Raw genomic sequence first — 25247 nt, forward strand, 5'->3', positions numbered from 1 at the left:
TGAAGGAATACCCATAGGCCAATTTGATCTCAACAACTGTGCACTGAGATTCTCTTCCCAGATGATTTCAAATCGTGTTCACTTGACAAGTAAAACAAGCCAGTATACCATCTCTCAAATGAAAAGATGGATGAGAGCATTTCCCTCCTGTGTGGGAAGAATTCTAATGATTTATGGAACCAGGTTCAGAGATAACCTTCCCAGGAAGTTTCCCTTTTCAGTGAGGTGCTTTAATGGAAAGTACTAAGCTGGAATAAGAAAACAGCTGTATTCACTTGATGTTAGTACGACTCATTTTGATGAGACTGGGATTTTGCCTCAGTTTTCAAAATTTACCTTTTTCATATCTAATTTTATTCCCTAGATCGCAGGACTCTCACAATGAAACTCAAGCAGGCCATTTCCTGCTTCTCTACAAAAGCCTTTTAGTTTGGTAATAGAATGTCCAGAGCCAGAAGCATCTCACTGGGCTCTTGGTTTTCTTCTGGGAGGAGTTATTCCCTTCCTTTCCCCAAAGACTGCTGTGTGCTGATGAGAATTGAGACAGTGCATCCCCTAAATCCATTCCTCGCCACTTTGTTCTTTAGCTACCCAGAAAAGAGGAGAATGTTTCCAGTGAAACTGATGCTAGACATTGAAGAGGTTCTAGAATGCATGTTAACTTCAGAACTAAGATTGTATAACACCTCCAAACATTGGTATCTGTCAGTACAACCAGGCCAACTATGGTTAGCTTGCTGGCATCACCATCTTTGCCCTGCCATGATCTGAAGAAGCTTTATAGATGTGAAAGATCTTGGTAACTGCTTGGTCTTGGTTGTCTAGAGCATTTGGAGTGTACCAAGATTTGGGATGAGGTGGGGGGGGAGCTAAAATTATCATAGTCTATCTTAGTCCTTTAATAGACATTCTCCTTAACATTCTTTTAATTATTAGAGATATTCTCTGGGAATAAGCTCAGAAGAGGCCCAACTCCTACTAACACCAAAGCTAAGAATGCTAAGATCACATCAGAAACCTTGCTTTGTTAAATGTCTCCACTAAGGTATTTGAAAAATGTATTTCCTTATTATTTTGTTTAGTTAGGTGACCTCAAAAGTTGATGTAACTTCCTCCATGCTGGAATATGTCATTCAGGGTGACTTTCAGGCCATGGTCATTAATATTTGGCTTAGAATAAATTACCTCCTCATTTTTATTAAAGCAGGCACATTATATTATGTCAACAATTTTGGTGCCTGAAATGGACCCCCAGAGAATATCTACTTTTGCCAGTCACTTGAATTGTAGTCATGCACTAGCCTGGACTGTCTGTGTCCCATATCTCAGCCCGAGATGACTCCTTAAACGGATATTGGAGAGTCTTTTCTGAGGCCAGCATCTTTGTTATGACTGATAAGTCGTATTCTTAGTTTATTGTGTTAGGGTGTCTACTGATAAAACATTTGTTGGAACTTCTGTTTCTTATCGGTTGGCTTTTGTTTTTCCACATGGCTCCTCTATTATTTATATTTGTAGTTTCATCTGTCTTTTCTTAATCGTTAAGATTTCCTCCTTTTGGTTTAGAATTATAATGTGTACCAACTTCTAAAGATGCCAGGATGAGCAGTACTTGTTCTGTCTGGCCTGAAAAGATACATTTAAGAAAGTGACTGGATTTTGTGGCTATGCAAGGGACCTTGGGATACACAGTGGTGTCAAGTTTTCCTTATCACTTTATTCCTGGGTCAGAAGAACTACTTACATTGGATTACTCAGGAGGACACACATAGGAGGTGTTGAGCTCTGTCAGCTTCCACAGACATGTAGAATAAACCCAAACATCTTCAAAATCTTTTAAATAAAATATATAATCTTGTTTGTTATAGTAGATTGAGTAGTTTTTATCAGAGTGAATGTCTAAGAAAACATAACCTAAATAGACTTCATAGTCTATTCATGGACTATAGCATTTTAGTTTTATACTATATAAAATTCCTACAACTATATTTTGCTATACTTGCATACTTGAAAATTGCATTATAAGAACTCAAGTATGATTAAGGACCACTAACTAAAAGTAGGAAGGAAAATAAATGACTTTGAGAAGAAAATGAGACATGTTTTGTATAAGACCAGCAGAACATTATCAAAATACAAAAGGAAAGTTTTAGTCTAAAACTGTCTATTTCCAAAGCTAGAGACAGGGGCATAGTACCCAGACAAGGGTGTGGTGGTCTGTGACATGTCTGAGAGAGTAAAAGGGTTTTGGCAAAGCCATGGGCCTTAGGGTATCATAGGATTTTTCTAGGGACTGAAGTGACGTCCGAGGTACAGTGATGTACATCTGATGATTTATCAGTGTTAGAGGACAGTTTCCCTAGAGCACTGCTCTGCTCCTTATAGGAGATGGTGTTACATTTCTTTTTTTTTACAGAACAAAATGGCTACATAGAGATGTCTTGAGGGGTAGTCTACCATCGTGTAAGAAGAGAAAGAATGTTTAAATATTAGCAAAGAAGAGCTGATATCCAAAATCTAGGAGAGGTGGACTAACAAAGCAAAGAACACTCACACTTCAGCTATGGTGGCAAAAGGCAAGTACCAAATACAGCAGTATGTCAGAGTCCTAGCTGCAGGAGAATTCCATGGCACGTGCAAGCATGAAATCGGTGAGGCTACTGGAGAAGAAACTGCTTTGTTGCGAATAAGGATCTGCCCAATAGCCACAGGTACCATCTTAGCTTAGCTAGTAGCTGAGCCCATGATCTTCTCAGAAGCCTTGAGTCGCTGTGTGCCTCAATAGATGGAAGACTGCCTGCCATTCAGCATACTGAGCTTTAGAATGATGGGTACCATAGATATGAACTCAAAATCTTCCTGCTATGTTCCCTACAGAAACTAGGGAAGCCACCACTTGTGCTTTCCTACACAGGGTACTAACTGGTTTCCTTACCTTTATTAAAGCAGGTAAGCGTGTTATAGTCCCCAGTATTAGCTATCTCCTAATGGAACCTCGGTAGGGTCCTTCTCATAATACACAACCACGGTCCACAATGACCAGTGCTACAGATAGATGCCAGTGAGGCCTGAGCTCATTCCATCTCATTCTGGTTGTAGGTAGCACAGACCCAATCATCTCTTATATTTTTCTTCAGAGTCTTGGAGAAGGTCTCAGTCTATGACCAGTGGCACTACAATACCTGGCATCTCTTTCTCTGAGAGACCAAAGAACAGAGCTCCCCAGATCCCACTCAGCAGAGATGTGGCAGTTATTGCCCCAAGCCCTCCTCCAGCACGAAGTCAGGCAACTATCTTCCAAAACTGCTGCAGGCAAGGCTAGACCATGGAGACAGACAACGCTGAGATCACCTGAAGCTGAAGGAGTCCCACGCTATTACCGTTCATCTCTCCTATAACCAAATCCAAAGCCACTGTAACTCATAAAAGCTGCTGAAGAAAACTGGTAAGAAAAACAGTTATAAAAACTGTTTTCAATGCAGAGAACAACAGAGACCAATACAAATATACTACTATGACACATCCAAAGGAGGACAAAAATTATCCAGCAAAGGATAGTAGCAAAGTGGTAGTAGCCATACTAGCCTTAGAGATGTATATTAGGGGTAATCTTCCAGTAATTATGTAGAACCTAATAAATAAATATGATAGTTTGAGTCACATTCCTTTGAAGAAAGACAGAAGTAAGTTTATTAAATATTATTTTATATATACTGATGATCCCAAGTAGAAATACCTAAGGAAGGCTAATCTCAGTTCTTCTTAATCTATTCCAAAAGTTGGGATAGAAGAAATTTTGTCATAATCTTTATTATATCACTATTATACTCAAACAAGAAAAAAATATACAAAACATAAACTGCTATCAGTGATGAAAACAAATGCTAAGTTTCTCAATAAAAAACCAGCAAACCAAATTCCCTAGCTCATCAAAATGTCAAATATCATGGCTCAGAAAATCATTTTAGAGATTTATAGATGATTGAATATATTCAGATTAATAAATGTGGTGTAAAGCATCAGCAAAATATCATATCATCGTAACATACATAAAAATCAATAAATATATTAATCACAATAAAGACTCAAAATCAGGCAAAAGAAGAAATAGTTCAAGTTACTAAGATTTTGGTTGCAAACTCCTGTATGTATGTATGTATGCATCTATCTATCTATCCACAGTAGTAACTGCTCTCAAGGTTGGTAGCAAAGATACTTTTTGGTTTTTTTTGTTTGTTTGTTTGTTTGTTTTTTTGCAGTGAGCGTGAGAGACTTCCTACTTGTCAAAATTCTGAAAGTTAGTGGCTGAGTACATAGCTCTAAGGAAGACATCAGTATTAATGCCCAAGGCATCAGGAACACAGGAACATTAGAGAAAAGGGAGTAAAAAGAGAGTAAATGACAGAAGACATAGAAGAATGCTGTGACATGCTGCCTTTAGGACAGGATTACATGGTTGTTGTGCTCATGAGTTTAGTGCAAGATCAATCCACTCAAAATTTCAGCATGGAGGAGGCAGGGGCTCATGGGGTCCCACTCCTGGATGAAGACTACTGTGACGGGGAGATGGAGAGTCAGTCAGTTTCCTTTATGGTAGTGCAACTGGTAGGTTTTTCATGCTCCAGAGGACAATCCTGCATCTCTGTAGCTATGTGTGCATGAGAAGCACTAATGGGATATAGTAGAATTTCAAAAGAAGGAAAAGGAAGAGGAGAAGAAGATATGAAGTTGAAGTTGAAAGGGGGTGTTGTGGTAGCATCCGGGGCAAGTTGGAGAAAAGAAATGAAGACTATATACAATCAGAGCACATTGGATGAAATTCTCAAAATGTAAAAATATTTTTTTAAAAATAAAATACATGAAGAAAAAAGCAAATTAATAATCTCTCATACATACAAAGCTAGAATCATCATAATATCTGATTTTAAGATGATAGTAAACAGAGTCTAGTAAGATGATTCATCAAAGCATTTACTGCTCTTGCAGAGGACTCAAGTTCACAACCATCAGTAGCTCCAGTGCCAGGGGATCTAACAGCTTCTTCTGGATTCCAAGGGCACCTACACTCATGTGGATAAAGTTCCCATGACACATATACACATGATTAGGATAATAAAATAAGATCCAACAATAAGCAAAAGAACTAAATAGATATTCATTCCTCGAAAGAAATCTTACAAGGAGCTAATAAGGGCATGGAAATACGCCCAGTCTCATTCATTTGTAAAAATGTAAACCCAAACCACAGTACACTGAGATGTACCTCAGTAGGAGATGGCTAAACAGACATGCATGGAGTGCTGGCCTATCTCCAGGAAGGAAAGATAAAAGCAAACGAAAACCATTGTGAGGATTCATTATGCCCCATTTAGAACAGGTATTCTAACAACAACAAACAACAAGACAGTCCAATGAATGCTGAGAAAAGGGAACACTCATGTACTGTTGGAGAGAATTATTATGGCCACCCTAGAAAGCAATATAGAGCTTTCTCAAAAAACAAAACAAAACAACAACAAAACCCTAAATATAAAACCATCATATATTCAACATTCTAAATCTGCATATATATTCAAACAATGGAATCATTATACTAAAATACTTTTGCAGTTTAATTCAGTTGTTAAGACATAGAATCAAAGTAGAAGTCCTTTAGATACATGGGTAAAGAAAACAGTATACATTGAAAATAGAATATCAATGACTAGCAAGATGGTTTGCTGGGTAAACAACTTGCTAAGCAAGCACAATGACTTGATCCCAGCACCCACATAAAGACAAACCATGATAGTGTGGCTCCCCAATCCTTGATGGGGAGGAACACAGGACTATCACAGAGGCTCCTTGGGCAGCCACCCCTTCTGAAGCACTGATAGTTGAAGACACCTAACTTTTATCTCTAGATTGCACACATGGGTGTAAACATCTGCACAGACACATAAGAACACATACCACATACACACAGGAAAACTAGCATGGAACGTTAAGCAGCTGCAAAATGGAACTGTGTCATTTGAAGTAACACAGATAGAACTAGAGGGTGTTATAATACATGAACTAAGTCAAAATACAATACCACATGTTCTCTATTTTTGGAAACTAAGTCAGGCCTGTAGAAGAAAGAATGGAATAGTGGTCACTAAAAACAGGAATGTATAAAAGGCTAAAGGGATGGAAGGAGGTGTTCACAGTGTGCCACTATATGATGAAGTAATCTACATTCTTCAAAATGTTAGGAGTGTTACATTTCCAGCGCTCACCATGATTAATGGCTGAAGAGATGGAAATGCTTGTGTCCTGATTTGATTATTAAATATTGTATACATGTGTTGAATTACCATAATATACCCCCACAAAGATGTACAAATAATGTATCTTACTAAAAATAAACTAGAGAGAAGTGTAAAAAATCAATTGTGAAGTATTTACACAAAGGGACATTCCTCATTACAAACTCTGACATTGATGAATCTCAAAGTAATTGTGCAGGGTGATAGAAACGAGACAAAGGGATATTAATACATGGCTTGCATTGTGCTCTTAATGACAAATTCTATAAAATGCAAATGAATCTCTAGAGACAAATTACAGAGCAGTGGTTTCCATGGGGGAGGGGACACTGGGAAGAGAATGAAGGAGTAATTCAAAGGGACATGGAACACTCTCAGAGTGATGGGCAAGCTTACTGTGCTTATTGCAGCTACAGTTCCTTGCCATATATAACTATGTCAGCATCATCAGGTGGCATACTTTAAAAGCCTATCAATGATACTGTAGTAAGCCTGTTTTTCAAGTGAATTTTGCATTTTATCACCTTGGTTTTATTTTATAATGACTCTAATCAGTTAAATATTTGAAACATTTACGTGCTTAAAAAATTCCAGACTTAATCCTTTTTTTTTTTTTTTTTTTTTTGGTATGAAGCTAACTTTTGGATCTCCACGGAACTCTGGCATTCAGAAGACATGTGTTACATCTATGTTTATATTTAGTTAAGTAAATTATTAATGTGTTCTGAATTTATATGAGAATTTTGGAAACCTGACAGCTCTTGTTATTATATGCTATTAATTATATTCTAATATTAAATGAAGAAAAGAAAAAAACATTTCTTTGTCAATTTTGAATGGTCTTTAGACAAGGGCATTCTCATTTCTAGGGCCACCCAGTCTTCTGCTCTGAAACAGAATTTTCTGACAAAACCAAACTCTTTTTACCAACAAGTTTGCTTGGTAAGGATTGGCATTACTGTAGGAAGAAAAAAAAAAAAAAGCATGTCTTGATTCAAAACTCTTGGAAACATGAACTGGTTGTGATCTTTTTTGTTTTTGTTAGTTTCTCTTTATGGGACTTCCTAGGGTGGCCTCTAAAAGTTCTAAAAAAGAGCAATGCCTAGCCCTGGGGCTGGCCCATAGACATGCACTGACTGAGGAACAGATCAAAATGTCCTTAACACTGGAATTTGGGCTCTTTCCATGATGAGCTCCTGAGAAACAACAGATTTAACAAGTGGGGGGGAGGTAAAGTGGGTGATCTTCTCTATCAACAGAGGCACCTCATGCTAAACTCCATCAGCTTCCCTGGAAAAGACTCTTTGTCAGTATTCAATGGCTATACTCTTGTCCCCACACACATGCCTCATCTCCTTCTGATGATGTGTCCACATGGACTTCGAAAAATTTTTGTTCACTATGCTGACCAAGGAAACAAAATGTTGTGGGCCTCCAGTGCCTCTACTGATGCTCATTATGAAAGTATATCTCTTACCACCCTAACTACAGCTGACCACTTAGAGGTTGTGGAAGATGAAGAGTTTGCTTGCTATTCTTCCCTATGTAATACACTGTGCTGAACTTAGTCTCAGAGGTGATGCCACCACACCCATTCATGCATCATGACCCCATGAGGCCTTCTAACTTATTCACACTCTTTACAAGACTCCAGCATGCTTATATGTCTCAGAAAATGATCCTTTCATGTTGGTATAATGTAAAGAAAGCTTCTAGATTCTTGATTGTCAAGTCACTATTTTAAGCCTACCAGAAATCACTTCTTTCCTGGGGACATCTTTATTTCAAATCACCGCCCCCCACACCCAAAACAATAGAACATATTTGAAGAAAAGGAAAAATACTAACTAGATGCAACCAACTGACTGCTGTCTGGCTACTATAGACATTTGCAACTACTGGACATAGCAAATGCCTGGCTATTAGCCAGTTTACTGCAGCTATGTATGTTTCCTAACATATGTAGCCTGCTCTGTTTATCAGTTACTTTGAGGGTATGGTTGGATGTTCCACAGCGTAAGACCAAACTATACCAAATGAACTCTAGTTTATAGGCATAACCCAATGGACTCCAAGCTCTAGACCATACCACCACTGCCACGAGGCCAGAAGAGCCATAGTGAATTCAGACTTCCATTTACTTCAGAGGCACTTCTACTCCACAGACTCTTGTATGTGATGCCCAGTATTTGAATACATTATTTTTTATCCAAATTGTACACAGCATTTAGTCTTTAATGACAACAATATTCATGATGGGCTTACCAAAACTGGACAAATATTAAAACCAGAAGACACAACCCTGGAAGGGAGATACTGTATTAAGACTCTTATGAAAGGCTTAGTTTTCTATAATCTGAGAAAGATTTTATTTAGAAGAGAGAAAAATATTTCAAAATGAAGTAAAAAAGATAAACCCTTTTAATGTAAAATTATATATTGGGTAAATGGAAAAGAGAAGTCTGGGCAAGCTGTTTCTGAACTCTAAGGTGGAAAAGGAGCCTTAACTTCAGCTCGTCAGGGTTATGGACAATGTGGCTACAGATAAAACTGAAGAGTCAACACTTCTTAGTGCAAAGATTAGGGATAATAGCCTATTACAGAAAATGGGCAGGACTTAAAAGCCCATGAGTCTTCCAGACACCCACAGTACAGAGCAACAGAAGAATACTGCATGCATACCCATATTGTGCCAATGGAAAGTGGACAGACAATATTGAAACTGACACTAGAATGCCATTTCTTTATTGTGATTATAAGCTAAGAATTAAGACTTGGGTCTAAAACTTCTATGAGATTCTGATTTCTCCACATCTGACCTTTTGTCTTTCCCCAGCACTAATAATATTTGGCATATGTGAAAGGAGTCATTTTGTTGAGAAGGAACTAAAAACAATATAGAGCTATCCTCTAATATCTTTTAAACCCAAAAGTATGTGTTTATTTCAGCAAGCTTTAACCTGGTATAGTACCAAAATAATAAGACAGATAAAATGATTCGTACCAAGTAAGAGTTACAAAATTTGAACACTGAGGACAAGCCTTTCTTTGAATTAGAATTAGTCACTCACGTAAGGTTATAATCATGGAGTCAACTTGTTCACAAAGGGAAAAAAGAAGGAGAAATTTAAAGAGAAGATATGCAATACTGAAGATTGTAGATACAAGACAAAACTCTGTCCAAATGATTAAAACAATGTGAAGTGAACAAAGACTTTAAGGTAAGTTGCTATCTTACAAAGCAGCTGTGACTCTATGCCTAGGTCCTATGTAAGCTCAAGCCAGCTCACATTATAGAATGGGGGGGGGGGTTCATAAAGTCCCACCCCTACCTGAGGAGCTGTTGACAATTTATATAGTCTTTAGGGGCATCAGTTTTCTTCAAGGGTGTGGCCCCTTACAGGCTATCCATTAGATGGTCCTGTATTCATAAATACATAGGTAGCACCTATGTATTTGTGACCCAGTAGGATTTTAAAAGGAGCACATTATATACATGTATCAAATTCTCAAACAATAGAAAACAAGGCTGAGAAAGATGCCTGATAACAAACCATTTTCAACTGGATGAAGGTTGGCTCAGCTTCAGAGTAGACAGGATAAAGGAAGATTTCGTGAATAAGGTGGATGTCAAAGGCATATCTAAGTCCAGAAGAAAATGGTCACTAGATATTTAAGTGGAAATAATGACTAAAGAGACACATGAAATACAAATTTGGTCAGTTCAAGATAGCATGTTAATAAAGACAGAGACATCTGTAGATAGCATGTTAATAAAGACAGATATCTGTTACTCAGAGTCTAAAATTGCTACAGTCACATTGAATGTGAAGTTGTTAGATTCGCATATTAAAAAGCATTGACTTCTAAATCAGTCTTATGAAAAGAACCAGCAGGAAAATAAATAAATTCTGAGAATAGGAGAGGGGCAAGTTAGTAATGCTACCATGTAATTAATCAGAGCAAACTATCATTAACATAGAACAAATCAAACTGTTCCTACTAGAAAGCATCATGAGCCACTAACAAAATAAGTCCTTGTACGTGTGATGTGAGAAAATGGGGGATCAGAAACAGCAAGAGGGATGAGGCCTTGAGTTAATTGTGGAGTAAAAACTCTTTAGGTCTATCCTGCATCAGATACAAGATTCGCAAACACTGGTGACAAAGACATATCTATTTTTCAACTGCAGAGTATAGCCAAGAGTGAATGGCAAAAAGAATCGAAAGACAAAGCAAAACAAACGCTGGCATAAGCCAACAGAGTCCATCTGTGCTCCAGAGCTTGAGATGGGAACAAATTTGTATTGTATGTTCAAAACAAAAGGAAGGGGAGATAAAATTATTGATGTATGAAGCTGGAAAAATGAAAATGGAAGCTTGGCTGTTGGGAGTTGGCCTGGTTTTCTTACATAATCAAATGCTAAATTCTGTACCCCAAGATCTGGTTACCCCCAGATGAGCAAATTCCCACCTATACCAGTCTTTGCTGTGTAAACTTTGCTCCTAAATTTAAAGCTATTGGTTAAATATAAGTGGCTATAGTTAATGGCTGGGGAGAATAAAAAGAGGTGTAGTTTCAGTTACTGGCCTGGGGTCACAGGTAGAGGCTATGAGAGAGAAGTAGGAGGAGGAAAGAGAAATAAGAACAGAGGAAGAGGCTGCCATGATGCTGGGGGGATCATAGGCACATGGTCAGGAGAAGTGGACTCTGAGGACGAAACTTAAAACAACAAGGACTCAGGGAATGCAGCTGGGGAATTAACAGGCTAGCACATAGAAAACTCCATTGGGGGAATAGCCTAGGAATTGAGCTAAAGCTAATTTAAAAGGATCTATAGGACTCTGCCTTGATTACTGGGGGTCTGGCCGAATCATATTAATAACTAATAGTAAATAACATTTACATACCATCTACACATGACCTTACATCTGTGGCCCCGTCCTGCTCTCCTCTTCCCCATGGGATGAGTTTCTGTGTTCTGCTCCAAAGCTAACTGCTATGGCTGCTGTAAGGATGTACCTCATTAGCACAGGAGGCAGATACGCCTCCAGTTCATCATCTCGTGTGTCCATCACCCTGCCCAGCTTCAGCCACAGGCACACCATCACAACCTACCTGCAGAGGCCACTCTCCTTAAACTGTGCCTTCAGCTGCCGGTGCTTATTGTCTACATACCTGTCAATTCCCTTTCCTTCCTCTCTCATAACCTCCACTTTCCTTTTCTTGTACAAATTCTAAGTTACATCTATTATTTCCTACCCCAAATGGAATAGTGGCTCCAAGGACCAGTGACTTCAGCCCTTTCCTTTGCCTTCTCATCTTCCCAGCTTCCTCCTCCTCTGTAGTAAAGTACAAATTTCATGGAAACCAGGTTATATCTGAGTGTCTGTATCTTCCCTTACCTCCAGATTCTAGCACTGGGTATGGGATAGAGATTCCAGGTCAGTATTTGTTGACTCCATGATCGAACTTATAATAATGAAAGCAGAAGCCTAAAGAGCAAGCAGAGTGCTGAGGACAAGCCATGATATCGGACTACGTATTAACGCAATCTTAACACAGATCAACTTTTGACACGCCTGATCACAGAAGAAGTCACAGGATAACACAGAAGTCTGAAGGATGACAGAGCCAGTTAAACATCTTCAATGGCCATGCTGAACTCCCTGCAAACAATGTGGAACATAGAGAAAACACACCTTGGGGAGTCAAGCACAACTCATCTCTGTGCAGCCAAGCTGTAAAACACAGGAACAGATCAGTTGCAGTGAACAAAACTGAAATGCTCTTTGGGAATCAACCCTCGAGTGAGAGCTGCCACAGCATCCACAGAACAGATCCGGCTGTGTTCTTAGGAAAGCCACACAAACCCACTGACCAGCCACTGGAACTAATAAAAGAACCCAGCCAGTTGACTGGATATATCATCAGCACATAAAACTATAACCTCACATTGGCAATAACCAATGGAACGCATTTCAGAATGAAAGACCCATTGATAGTGCTGATAATCACTGTGAAGGCCTGGGAGTAAACTCAGGAAAATGTATGCTTTCATGTAGAAAAGGATGAACCCTGCAGAACATAAACAGGCAACCTAAAACTGGAAGGAAGCACACTATTGTGGAAAGGAGTATGAATATATACCCCTAAATTAACTTTGCTATTCAAAGTAATCTCAACCAAAAACCAAAAGGGATCTTATACAGAGGCTGAGGTGACAATGCAGAGGTGATTTTAAAATTAAAAGTCATTTGGAAAATTGAAGGAAAAACAGGTTTTGTAGAAAGAGCAGGGAAGGAATTTGCCCTACCCAAGAGCAAGTCTACGAGACAGGGGAGAACAGTAGATATGTAGGGAGCGTTGTAAACTGACTAAAGGCCAGGGAAATTCGACTTTAAAGGACATGAGGAGAATGAAACCCATCTTTCTCTGGGTGACACAAAGTCTGAAAAAATTATTATAAAAGTAGAGAATGTTTGTAGATGAATATAGCATTCTAGACCACTGCTGGCAAAGGAAGCTTTCAGATTTTTATTTTATGTTAATGAGTCCGAGTGTTTTGCCTGTGTGTATATCTGAATACCGCGTATGTACATGGTGCCCATGGAACCAGAAGAAGGTGTAAGATCCCTTAGAAGTAGAATCATAGGCAGTTAATAGCTGCCATGTGATACTAGGAATTGATCCTCGGTTCTTTAGAAGAGCAGCCACTGCTTTTAACCATTGAACCATCTCTCTCGGTCTTGAAAGTGAAATTTTAAAACCAGTATGAAACATTTGCAAGTGGAATCCATTTAGACACTCCGTTAAGTACTTCCTGAGAAAAGCTCTAAAAACCTGGTGTTTAGAGAAGCCTTTGGTAGCATTGTCTCTTGAAAGGAAAAAACTGGAACCTACATGAATAACCACCAATATCTGGGTCGACTCCAGTATGCTCCCTCTGTGGTCTACACAGTACCAAGGAAGGAGCAGGAGGAAACTCTATACTGTCATGAACATACATTTAAACATCACCAGTGGGAAGGTAATGTTAAACTAAACAGGAAATTGGAACACTCAATACTTAATTCTACTATAGAGAGCAAGAATCATAAATGAGATGCAACGCAACATATGGACTAGGTAGGTATAACAAGTCAGCAACTGAGCAATGATTCAAAACCAAGTGTAGCTCATGGAGCTGAACAAAATAAAGAATGTATGACTATAAGCGTGCTCCCCCTGACAAAAAGAATGAAGATCAATTGAAATGTAATACTTATAAGGCACAGGTACCACCGCCTCTGGGCTGATCTGTGTCGTCCTTCAATCAGCCCATGGATCATGCTCCTTCTCCACCTGACTCACAGGCACCACAGCCACTTGGCAGGTTATGATAGGCAGGCCAGCTCGCCCTTGTATCCATCTCTGATGATGAGCCTCTTTTCCTAGCTAGCCCCTAACTCTCTGATTCTCCTTGTCATTCCATCAGCCAGGGAAAGAGGAGGTGAGCAAAGGCAAGGAATGGTGGGATGCAAAACAGCAGAGGTTAGGTGAACTTGGCAGCCTAAGGAGGACAGGTAAAGACATTTCCTAGCCTTCCATTTCTGCATGTGGGTGCTTTCATCGAATCCAGTAAGCACTGTAGTTCCGGCTATCTTGATTAATTTGTGCATCTATTCTGTGACTTCTTGGATAACTTTAAATACTTATCATCTGTGTAGAAAGTAGGCACTGATCAAGACACATGTCTATAAGCTCCAATTCTATAACTAAGACATAGAATGGAACATAATAAATGACCAGAGACTGTGGCAGTCTTTCAGCAGAGGATGGAGAATAATGACCCAGGCATAATAACTATCAACAGTGACTTAACCTAAACCACCAACTGCCTTTAAAAGCAGCGTGTATGGATATGTTCTTAAGCATTTTTGAGGCAAAGTGCTATACTAGGAGCAAGGTATGTGGACATTTTCATTAAAAACAACACAACAACAACAACAAAACTAGAACTCAGAGCTTGAGTGAACACTATGGCAGCTGTAAAAATAAGTCAGCATTCCCTACTTTACAAAGAGAGAAGCGTGAGGCTGAGTCCCTTCCTAGTATAACTAGGGCTGAAACTTGATCAAACATGCCAGGCTCTAGTGGAAGGTCCACTGCTGTAGGCAGCAAACTGTCTGTCCTGCACTGAACTATTAGGGCTGGAGTGCTTTGTGGGGGAGGGGGGCTCACATAAGCTCACTGGATACAAACACTTAAGGCCAAACAAAGTTTTAAATACAATTGCCATAAATCCCCATAGCAAATGTCCCCATTTTGTTCCTAAATCCTAGGAGATGGCATCCTGCATGTAGCTGCCCTGAAGCAGAGGAAAACCACCCCCTACAACGCGTTTACCAGCGGAAAGATTAACTGCTTTTCCATATTTAAAAGACTTACTGTCTGCTTATTAACATAGTGCCTTGAAGGGGCCTGGGCAGTGTTAGCTGAACATTTATGTATTCGGCATGTATTTATGGCCCAGGGTGCATGGCTGAACTTCATAAAGCACACCTCCATTCTGCTGGGCCCCACAGCCAGGCTGACATCATAGTGTAGAGTTGCTGGGGCTGGTGGGTTTGCCTGGGGCCAAAAAAGCCTGAGGAGGGAAACAGTTCAATAGAGAAAAACACAGTGGTGGCCAAGAAGCAGAGATGGGTCAAAATGGATGTAGTGAATGAGACCATCATTGGGAAGGGAGTTGGGGAGAGGGAAGCAAGTGATGTGTCCATTACTGGATGTGAAATAACCCAGTCCACCTCTTCCCTCCACAGCAGACAGAACTGGAGCTGGAAGGGAAGGAGGATACAGTCTCCAGACAGTCTCTTCTGAGCGAATTACAGACACATGTTGTCTTCTGAGGGGACCTTTGCTGATCACACATGAAAATGGACTCTGAGGCTTCCGCAATGCTCACCCCAGCAAATGATAACAGGAAGTTGGAGATAAGATAGCCAGAAATAGCAAAATCCAGCCAAGAACCAGGGTGGCTTGCTTTATACTACATAGGAACAGAACTGGGCTCTGAAAAGCAACTGTGTGAGATAAAACCTTATATGCTTCAAGCCTAGACTGAGGTCTTCACCCTTCATAGATTTTAACCCTCTATAGATTATCTTTGATTCTTGCTTTGCCTAAAATCTGGATCATAAAGGGTCTGGGAGATGGTTCAGTGGAGAAAGTGCTTACAGAGCAAGCATGAAGACCAGTGTTCAGGTCCCCAGGACCCTTGGAAAGCTGGTCAACTTGGCTGACATCTATAATATTAGCACTGGGGAGACAGAAACAGAATCTTAGGAGCAGGCTCTCTAAAGAGAGTAGCTAGAATTGGGAGACTGCAGATCCAGAGAAGAACCTGTCTTAGTAAATAAAGTAGAGAATGATTGAAGATATCTCCCAACATCAACTTCAGTCCTCTTCATTCACACACATACACACACACACACACACACACACACACACATATACATGAACACACATATGTACCCACACAAATGCAAACAATCATATACATGCCACATAGGCACACATATAAGCCAAAAAAATGGGCAAAGCACAAGTCATAGTCACAGATGCTCTGCAGGTCTGGCATTGATCTTGGTCCATTGTGTACACATCTCTAGTTAGTCTGGCTCTGAACCCTGTCCCATTCCCCATCACCAGGACATATCAGAAGGCCTTATTCTGTCCCATGGTAGGAAATGCTATAAGGTGATTGACCCCTATGTCTCTCCGGCTTATCCTACTTTCACCTGGATGGAGCATCTTGTTGGTTTGCAGCTCCTAGGCCAAAAGTCTGAGAGACTAGTGAGTTTGTGGTGTGCCTTGCTCCTCTGCTCCCCCCTAATGTCCATGGCTCTGTTTGCAGGCCTCCTCCTCCCATTTAGATCAAAGTCAGTTCTGAGTCACTCAATGTCCCTGCCTCCATGAAGCTCTCCCTACAGCAGAAAATCTGGCTTCAGTCTCCTAGGCTGTGGGTTTGGCACTGGTATCACTAGTATAAAACCATCATATAGGTGTGCACACTAATGCTCACAGCAATGTTTTCTTCTGTAGTACTGAAATGGGATGATGGGATGACAGACACCAGCATCCTTCGGTATAATGCAATAGCACATTTGCAGAAGCACAGCTAAGAGTGTCTTCAACAAGAGACTCGAGGGGGTTGTATGCTTGGGAGGTGCAGGCACACACAGGAGGAAGCCCTGGACCAAACAGGCAAGCTACAAGCACTCAGAACAGCAACTACAGGGCTCAGTTACAACTCCAGGGATGCCCTGGTCACCATGCCACTCCCAGAAGGACCTCCCCATGTGGTTGCTTCTGGGCGACAGTGGGAAAGGTTGCAATAGCATAATTCCATGCGAACCTCAGGAAGTGCCCTCCCTCGCTCCCTCCCTCCACATTTCCTTTTTGAATAGACAAGCAGGTAGATAACTGTTTTGTTTTATTTAGGCAGTCTTGTCTCCTGGTCATCAGAGAGCGCAGGAATGCTGCCTTTTAACAATGAGCACTGGAAAACGTGAGTGAACAGAAGACAAAGTATCTTAAGCTGCTGAACAAATGCGTTTTACAGAAGCTACAATAGGTCTAGGTCCTCTAGACCCTTTTATTGTTCGCAAGATTCTCCCAGATCCCAAGCCTTTTTGCCTCAAACTGACTTCTGAGAAACAAACAGATCTCTGCTTGCCTGGTGTCCATACAAACTTTGCTTTGATCTCCACTTTCTCTCTTCCTTTTTGTAGGTACACACCTCCTCCTCTTTGTTCAGGAACCCACCCTTCCTCGAGGCAGCCACCATGTTGTGAGTCCAGCGTGTCTATGCTAGCCACCTAGGCATGGCAAATGGATATAGTTCTTCTTCATGAAGAAAGCTATGGATTCAGAGATGGGTATTGCACCTTCCTGATTTCACTCAGTCTGAGACATGCATTGCTTAACTGCCTTTCCTGATTAGGAAAGCATGTCTCAGGAGCTACTACCTGTTCCCCTGTGCCCAGTTTTGGAAATACCTGCTGGTAAATACCTAGAGAAAACTTGAGTCTTGGTTCTGACCTCTGGAAACCCAGAGTAAGCCTTACCTGAAGCCAATGTCTCAATGTTTCCTTTTACTTGGCTTGCTTGAGTTGAAGCTTCTGACACCATGAACGAAAGGCTGTTAAGCAATCTGCTTGTTAAATTCCATAGCAAGGCCATCACCTGGCTGATCATTTTGTGGTCAGGAAAACTTTGTTCTTAAGGAACTGAGTCTTAGAAAACTGGTTTTTAACAGATCTACTTGGGACAGCCCAATACCCAGACTGGTATAGAGCTGGCTCCTCTATTCCATTTTTCTAGTGTGGAGGATGGGTCCTGTTTCCACAGTTAGGTACCAAGATTAAATGGCATCGGTAGATTTTGTTATTACAGGCATTTCTCTTTAAATGCATACAACTAGAATACTATGGCATCACATTTTTGGCTGGCTGATAGGGAAGAACACATAAAAATCCTGAACAAAGCTTTGGCTGCAGGGTAGAAGGGATTTATTACACTGAGGACAAAAATGCATCAGTGATGGGTGTCATGCTACCTTCCAGTTATCCTCCAAGGGTTTGCTGGGACTGACAGTGCTCACCCAGACCTTGAAAGCGACTTGGGTAGGAAGTTCTTCAGTATAGTCAGCCCGAGGCAGGTAGAAGGGAATGGTTAGTGTGTGTGTGTGTGTGTGTGTGTGTGTGCGTGTGCTTGACATACTGGGGGGAAGGGCAATGTCCCATAAACAAAAAGTCAGGGGAGCCCAATGTCCTTTCAATTAAAGAAAAAGTGAGTTATGAAAGGGCTGAGAAAAAAGGGTATTTTCATAACTTGGCTATTATTTGAGTTTTGCAAAGTTTGTTCTCTCTTTTTTTTTCTCCTAGGGTCATCAGTAAATCATGTTAATTATGACATGAATCATTTTCTTTTAATCCCTTAAGAAGAGTCAGGAATTCGTTAAATACTTTCCTTGGAACTATTAGCGTCTTTTCTTATAAATAATGACAGTAATAGCCAGCATTTATGGAGTGTTTACCTAGTGCCAAGTGTTTTTAAGAGCAATTCCCTCTTCACCTTCACACACACACACACACACACACAAGCTATTATCTGTATGATTCATAGATGAGGATATGCATCTACAGAAGGGAATCTGAATGACATCTGAAGATTTGCAAAGGGCACAGCAGCAACCATCAGCACTCCCCAGAGCTGGTCTACTGGACACCAAGCCACATGTCCATCACTAATGTGGCCACACTCTCATCCCTACTTCCATCCCCCAACCCAAGCTTTTACCATGCTGATCCTATGGGAAGACCTTTAACCTAAAACAAGCCCATTGTGAGATGAGGCAGGCATGAAGGTTTCCTATTCAAGGCAAGCTACTTTCAAAGAAATGTTTTCATCAACAAGCAGGAACCAAAAGTTGCTGGCTCTACCCCCAAGCTTTCCTGCAACAGCCTGAACAAGACTGATATGTGGTCATACTGAGAGCATGGGTAGTGAGCCCCATCCCCAGCACAAATTTCACAAGCCCAGTGAACATGGATTCAACATTTATACACAGTCATCCAGAAAGGAGACTGACATAAAATTCCTTTCAATGGGGTTTATTGAAATAAGAGAGCTAGAAGGTCATGATAGGGCCCTGGGGTGAAAAGGAGAGCATTAGACAGAATAACACAGTATATGTAGATCAAACATGATGGGGCTTAATGGGAAGGAGTGACTTCCCTTTAGAGTAGCTGTTCTCATCCTTTGGAGTTTGCATATCAGATAGTCTACATATCAGATATTTATATTATGATTCACAGCAGCAGCAAAATTACAGTTATGAAGTAGCAACAAAGTAATTTTATGGTTAGGGGTCATGGGTTGCCTCAACATGAGGAACTGTATTAAAAGGCCATGGCATTGGGAGGTTGAGGACTACTGCTTGAGGGCCTAGGAAAGACCTTCTTTAAGAGTAAGCCTGAGAGAGAGGAGAGAAAGCCATGAGAAGGATTCGGAGGCAGAAGAGGCTCTTAAGAACAACTTTCAGACTACCACCCTGAGCAAGTTAGCTAATGAATTTCCCCAGACAAAATCCCTAGGGCACAGGAAAGATCTGACCCTTTATAACCCTCTAGGGGTGATGGGAAGTTTTACATCATGTGACTTAGTTCAACATAACATGCATGGCAAAGAGCAGGGAGGAACCACATTAGGAAGATAAATCAGGGCCTGCTGTTGGGCCATAGCACAGGCAACCTAAGAATTCTCCATTCCAGAGTTTGCCTTGTTTGCTTGTTTGGGTGTCTGTGCCCGTGTGTGTGTGTCCATGTCCGTGTGTGTGTGTGTGTGTGTGTGTGTGTGTGTATCAGGTTTGTGTGTGTGTGTGTGTATATATATATATATATATATATATATATATATATATATATATATATTAGGTTTGTTAACAGACTTTTTAACATGACCAGCTATGTGAAAGCAGTTTAACATAAAGCATTACTCTAGCATGACAATCTATGGACTGGATGTCAGGCTCATCACTGGGATTCTTCCCTTACGGTTGTAGGTAATCCATGTCCTTCTGTGAACCTCCTCTATTCTTAAGCAACTTTCACAAAGTTCTGACCAGCTCTTGGGAATCTGAATTCCCACTTGTTAAAACAGATCCTTGTACTTAAACGTCACACAAAAGAACAGGCATCTCAACTGCTAGAAGTAAATACTAACCCCATCCTCGCCCCACTGCTCATGCTTCCAAAGGTTAAGTTTCTAGGTAATCTTGTCTCAAGGAAGAGCTCTCTGTGCTAGAGATACAAACGTGTATCTTTTCTATAGTCTATCTATTAGAAGACCTCCCAGCTATTGAACACTAACTAAATCTAAGACTAGATGAAGCCTCATATAATTATACCTTGTCATAGCCACATAAAACCTGTAGACACCTTAGCATTTTTGCTAAGACCAGTGCACCATAGTGAAGTGTGTGTGTGTGTGTGTATGTGTGTAAAGTGCCAAGGGGAGAGATCTGCTTTAAAAGCATACAGTTCTTGCCAATAGGGTTATCATGAAGTTTTTCACAGAGATTGAGCTTCACTCTTAGCCAAGTATTGTAAGTCAGAATGTCTGGACATAATGTATCACCTTGGGCTTTGCTCCTGGTAGTCATGGCAACTAGAGCCCATGAACACAGTGCTAGCCAGGTCTATGCTAATGGTTGACTAATACTTTCCAGTGAGCAGAAGAGGGGAGGGGAGGGAGATTTATATCCGAGAGTCTCACTCTCCAACATTGTAAGTGGTCTTAGGAGATGCTACATTATGTTAGAAGTGAAAGGTTGATTACACACAGGAGACTATGATACAGCTTCCATGAGGTTGCTTCCATGATGGGTTAAGACTTTGCTGCTAGTTGGGGTTGTTTACATTCCTGTAAGTAACCAATCATCTGTGTACTATAAGCAGTAAATTCACTAGTCTTACTAAGTTGGACTTTGGTAAAATTGCACTGGTCTGTCAATGGTGGGACATATGGCATTTGTTTGCATTTATCTCACTAGGAAAAATAAAATCAAGAGTAAACATTGCTGTTCAGATGTGCCCTCATAGACCATGACTGAAAAGCATCTGAGTGTACCAACTGGGGTGTTTTACCCAGCTTCAGGATCAGCAGAGCAGACCTTTTATACCTCAAGCACTGAACTTTGTAGGATGAAGCAGGCAACTTCACTGCTGTGGGCCTCAGCTCTCTGCTTGGTTAAAATGGAGATGAAGTGGGAGAATGGGAATCGAGGCTACTAAGAGTGGGAGAATCAGTCATCTCCAGAGATGATATTCCATGTTTGTTATGCATTCCTTAAGCCAGCCTTTAATACATACATGTAAGGGGCTGGAGAGATGGCTCTATGTTTAAGAGTACTGGAATGATCCAAATGGTCCAGAGGTCCATATGGGATTGGATGCCCTCTTCTGGTGTGCATGAAGACAACATACTAAACAATTCAGGAGGGAGGGAGGGAGGGAGAGAGAGAGAGAGAGAGAGAGAGAGAGAGAGAGAGAGAGAGAGAGAGAGAGAGAGAGAGAGAGAACTAAAGAAGAAGGTTATGCATTTGAGTGTGAGTAGGGAAGTAGGGAGACATGACAGGAGTTGGCAGGGGAAAGAGAAGAACAGAAATCCTGTGAATATAGTACATGGGTAGGAAATTATTTTTAAAAGAATTAAAAGTAAATCATGGAAGAAAAAGAAATGTGGGGACAGATATAATCAATCCTCTTAGCAAAAGAAATGAAATAGGCATTCCAGAAATAGTCCTCATCTCTCAAAGTTCTCAGATGCTTAGAGCTCCTAAAGTGAGAAAGGTCCTGGGGCTGATCTACTTCCCAAACAGAACCAGGAAGGGGATACATACTTTATTTCCTAATGATCTTATAGTGCTTCCTTCTTCCTGTGGCCATCAGAGAATGCCTCTGATGCTTCTCAGTCCCCAGCAGAGTTCACTCGTCTGGCACCCCACCCACCCACTTCCCCTTCAAAGGCACTTTATTAATAGTGAGGGAGCAGTGTGCTTGTAAGGTGCCTGGTGTGTCTTTCTCAGCATGAAGCACGTCTAGAAACTGCTGCCTTCATCCAGCCTTGGTTTTCAGAGTTTTCTTGTCAAAGTCAAAATAGTTCCTCAAGACTGTGGATGTGGAGGTTGCCTGAAGGAGCAAAAATTCAACATCTGCTTCAAAATAAAGTGAACTCCTTTAGGGCATGTTTGTAAATACTTTAGACCCAAAGATTTGAGAGACTGGGGCAATAGGATTGTGAGTTTAAGGCCAGCCTGAGCTATATTGCAGGACTATGTAACAAAAAAAAAATTTTTTAATGAATTCCCTTCTTGAGTACACAGAATGTCCCTTATAAAAGTAGTTTGTGCCTACTAGAAATTGCTTCTCTATTCAGTGTACTGCATTTGAAGTACCATTGCGGCTTTGATCCCCTGAGTTCCTTTAACACATCAGATGGGTCTTAATACCCATAGGAATATATCAACTCTTTCCAAGTTAAACAAATGGGGGCAAGCTGGAGAGGCAGTAAACACACATCTATAGGGTTCTAGCGACTCACTAAGCCACTTCAGGTGCAGTCCTGGGCAGGGGAGGGGAGGGAACACAGACTGCTCTTTGAGGGAGGGATGGCGGGGGTCATGGCACCCACCACCACCCGGATGCAGACAATGCACCGCAAAAAAGCAACTTGCAAACCTCAGTTGTGTGGAGACAGCGCTGTGCCCTCCATCCCACATGCAAATAAACATTCTAAAAATATTCCCTGGCTCTGCTGGTCTCCTACCCTCCGGCATGGAAGAGGAAAGCCTCCCTGTGTTGTGAGCCCAGCCAAATGTACATGTGTTCCCACCCTGCTTTCCCACACGTTAAGAAACTTACAAATGGGAAACTGTTCGCAAGGCTAATTCCTATCAGGTACAGACCTGCCCCATCATTACAGACACGAACTCCTTTTATTTTGCACAGTGGACTCCAGGAGAGAAAACAGTAATTTCCATCACTTCCTGTATTAAACCCTCTCCAAACAGGGCTTATCAAAGAGCGAGCAAAGGCAGGAACACCTACGACACTGTCCACACCACCCGGCTCCTCAAGGCTGTAATCACCTGGAAATTAGAGTGCGCCTTCATCTTGTGAGCATCTAAGGACAGGCATCAGTGGTGCTCTGGGCCAGAGACGAGCATCACTGAACAGAGTGTCACTGGGAGAAAGGCCATCAGAGTGGTTTCAAGTTTTATTTATCTTTTTGTTGTTGTTGTTTTGTTTTGTTTTTTTGAGCTAGGGTCTCACACTGTATCCCAAGTTGGATTGAAACTCACTATGTAGTCCAGGTCGGGCTTTGGACAGCAATTCTCATGTTTCTGCCTCCCCACTTCTGGGTTTGCAGGTGAGATCCACTTATGTTTCTAGTATTTAATCTTATTTTATCACAACTTTTGACTAGATCCTTATAGCAAAATTTTCAACAGCAAAACTCCTAAGACAAGCATTTGCCTCTATTCTCCTTTGGGAATACTTAAAGCCAAGGCATTTTTAGTAACCACGAACATACAGCTCTAATTACACTGGTCATTGTAAGAGCAAGCATTGACTTATTCCAGCTTGCCCCCACCCCAACCCCCGCCCAACTCCGGTAGTAAAAAGGAAAGCAGACTTATATTAGGGGGCAGAGACTTGACATATGACAAATTGTTAAGAGAGAGAGAGAGAGAGAGAGAGAGAGAGAGAGAGAGAGGAGAAGAAGAAGAAGAAGAAGAAGAAGAAGAAGAAGAAGAAGAAGAAGAAGAAGAAGAAGAAGAAGAAGAAGAAGAAGAAGAAGAAGAAGAAATCAAAGGCTGGATAGAGTTGTCGTTTTCATCTTTCGTGATAGAATGACCCCATTTTTAGGATCTAGATCTTTCTAGCATCTACCTGCTGAGATGCAAAAGAGGAGGTACAAGAACACACGGGGCTGGGGGGCTGCCATCTTTCAGTGGCTACTTGAGTGTAGCAGGGAAAAATTCAAAGAGAGGAATCCCTTTGGTTCTCCAATTCCAAGTCACAGGGAACAGTAAGGGACAGTATGAGGGAACAAAGATGCAGTGTACCTGTGATGGCTAATGCTGTCCACTTGAAAATACAATCTTAGGGAATAGATCTGTTTTTTGACTAGGGTCATTCAGGTGGGAGGACCCACACTAACTGTAGGGAGGACCATCCCATGGGCTAGAATCCCACACTACAAAAACACTGCAAACTGAACACCAACATCCACCTTTCCCTACTTCCGAGTTGTTGACACAGTGTGACCAGCTGTCCCACACTCCTGCTGCCATGCCTCCCCCTCCACACTGTGAGCCCAAATCAATCATTCCTTCCCTAAGTTTCTTTGACGAGGTATTTTGTCTCACCAATGAGGAAAGTCAGAAATCTAGCCCCTGTCACCATAGAGGTACCACCAGTGCTATTCTTCCTGCAGAGGTTTTATTCTTAAAATTAACGGCAGTCCCCTTGGGAAGCCTACTGACTCTGTGATAGGCAAACAAATCACATCACATGTAGCTGCTAGTTTTACATAAAATTGGGGACAGATCTTTGGCAAGGCTCTTTAGAACAAAAGATACAAAATATTTCAACCAATTAGTGTAGGCTTCCAAATTAAGTGGTTAAAAACTGTTACATTTTAACACCTACAAATTACATTATTCATGACACCAGTGTTCTCCACTGGCAAAGTCTGTATCTAATTTGGTTAATGAAGTATTTGAATATTACTGACTGTGTGGAGCTTCAAGTTCAGAATTCCAAAGTTTTTTAAACTGAGAGCTGTCAAGTAGACCCAGAAAAGGGCAAGAAACCAAGAGCTACTGAGATCTAGTGAGATCTATTTGCAGCAAAGTACCCTCATCTCTTCTTCCTGACTGAAATAGAGCTGGACCCTACACTGGGAACTGGGGAAGAGGAGCCTGCCAGGAGTCCTGTGGTTTCCCTGCATCCCTGTCAACACAGAGCCTGGGGTGAACTGTGCTCTGTTTAAAAAAACCTCTCCAATTTACAAAGCATTTACTCTTTGCTAAACACTGTGTTAAGGATGAGGACCACATATTATTTCTTTTTAAAGTGTGTTAGAGGGATGCGTGGGGATGCGTATGTGTGGAGGCTGGGGAATAACCTTGGGTCATCCCTTGAAATGTTGTTTAATTCCTTTGAGACAGGGCTCTTCATTGACCTGGTATTTACGAATTTAGATAGGCTGGCTGGCCAGCAAGGCCCAGGGATCTCTTGTCTACCTCTCCAGTGTACGTTAACACATCCTGCTATCTTCCTCTTTCTCCTCCCCCTCTTCTTCTTCATCTTCCCCACCTCCTCCTTTTTAATGTGGGTCAT

At 41.1% G+C, this 25247-nt stretch overlaps 1 protein-coding gene across 2 annotated transcripts in view; it reads right to left on the reverse strand.

Annotated features, from left to right (window-relative positions):
• Cacna2d3 (calcium voltage-gated channel auxiliary subunit alpha2delta 3) overlaps positions 1–25247 on the reverse strand; it is an 857083-nt gene that overhangs the window by 3660 nt on the left and 828176 nt on the right. The gene's annotated exons all lie outside the window — the stretch shown is intronic.

This window comes from Mus caroli, unplaced genomic scaffold, assembly GCF_978045245.1.
Source record: "Mus caroli unplaced genomic scaffold, Mus_caroli_1 scaffold_12, whole genome shotgun sequence".
NCBI lineage: Eukaryota > Metazoa > Chordata > Mammalia > Rodentia > Muridae > Mus > Mus caroli.